This window comes from Rhinopithecus bieti, unplaced genomic scaffold (genome assembly GCF_001698545.2).
Source record: "Rhinopithecus bieti isolate Rb0 unplaced genomic scaffold, ASM169854v2 scaffold_49174, whole genome shotgun sequence".
NCBI lineage: Eukaryota > Metazoa > Chordata > Mammalia > Primates > Cercopithecidae > Rhinopithecus > Rhinopithecus bieti.
The window spans coordinates 23,200-24,406 of NW_016819267.1; the positions used below are offsets into that span (position 1 = coordinate 23,200).

Consider the following 1,207-nt stretch of genomic DNA (forward strand, 5'->3'; position numbering starts at 1 on the left):
GAAGTGTGTGACTCATTATTATTTGGAGATAATAACAGAAACAATGTCATAGAGATCTTCTTAAGGATTAAATAAATGAATCCATGTGAACTGCTTAAAATAGTATCTGGCATCACTATGAAAACAAAAGAAGTATTAAGGATCACAACTCTTAGTATTATCAAGCTGTCGGTGCTACATCAGGTGTTGTGATAGACATGGGGGGAAGGAGGCAACGAGGGCATTTTTGATATTCTCCCACTCTTACCAGTGTTTGCATCTGTGGAGGGACAAAGGTTCTCTGGTCCTTTAGATCTGAGAGATACTCACCTTTGGGAAGATTCCCTGGAGCATGCTGAAAGTCATCTGAGGACGTTCAACTGAAAGAGAATACATCAGAATTTTTCTTGGTTGGTAAAGATTTCCAAACTCTAGAGACACTTCTGTTGCATGAGTGCATTCTGCAGCAGAGGGTTTTCAGTCTACTCATTGTTGAGGAGTTATGTGAGATTTGCTTCTGAATTATGTTTAGTCCTGGTTGGTGCATTTATCTGTGGCATCAGTTCAGAATTTTCCATCTCATGGTTTATCAAATGGGGGTTAAACCCCATCACAGTCTCATCTTCTTCCATTACATATCTTTCACTTTTTCACAAATAACTTAATGGATTATTTGGGAATCTGAACTGTATTCACTCAAGATGTGCAACAACTGAAAATCATTGTACACTTGAAATGGGTGAATCTTATAGTATGTCAATTAAGCTCTTAAACGTGTGATGAACCATGGATGATTTAGTCCAGTGGCTCTGAAATATTTTCAGTATAAAGACACTCCTTTAATGTCAGAAACTTGGCAGATACTCAAGCACTGGATTTTCAGACCTCTTATAGTGATTGTGGGAGATGGTAGAATCTGGCCTGTTTAGTTGGGGAGTAATAGGTCTATTGAAGACAGTTTGGACATTCTGACCTTGTCTTATAACTGTGTTTTCAGAGCAGAAGAGCAGGTAAATACATATGTCCCCTTTATATTCCTGAAATGCACAAAGATTTCTACCCAATAACCTGTCGTTTTATCACCCCATGTTATCTCTCCTCACTGATAAGTGGGAAAGCTTTCTGTGTGTTGGATGAGGGATCACTCTTTCAAACTCATCTCTGAGCTCATCACAAAGAATCAGGGTTCTTTGGGAATGAGAAGACTATTTGGTTTTGATAAAATACA

General features: G+C 38.4%; 1 pseudogene; it reads right to left on the reverse strand.

Moving 5' to 3' along the window:
- The window catches only part of LOC108519623 (protein SSX7-like), a 4,538-nt pseudogene extending 4,179 nt beyond the window's left edge, over positions 1–359 (reverse strand).
- Positions 360–1,207: the final 848 nt, after the last annotated feature.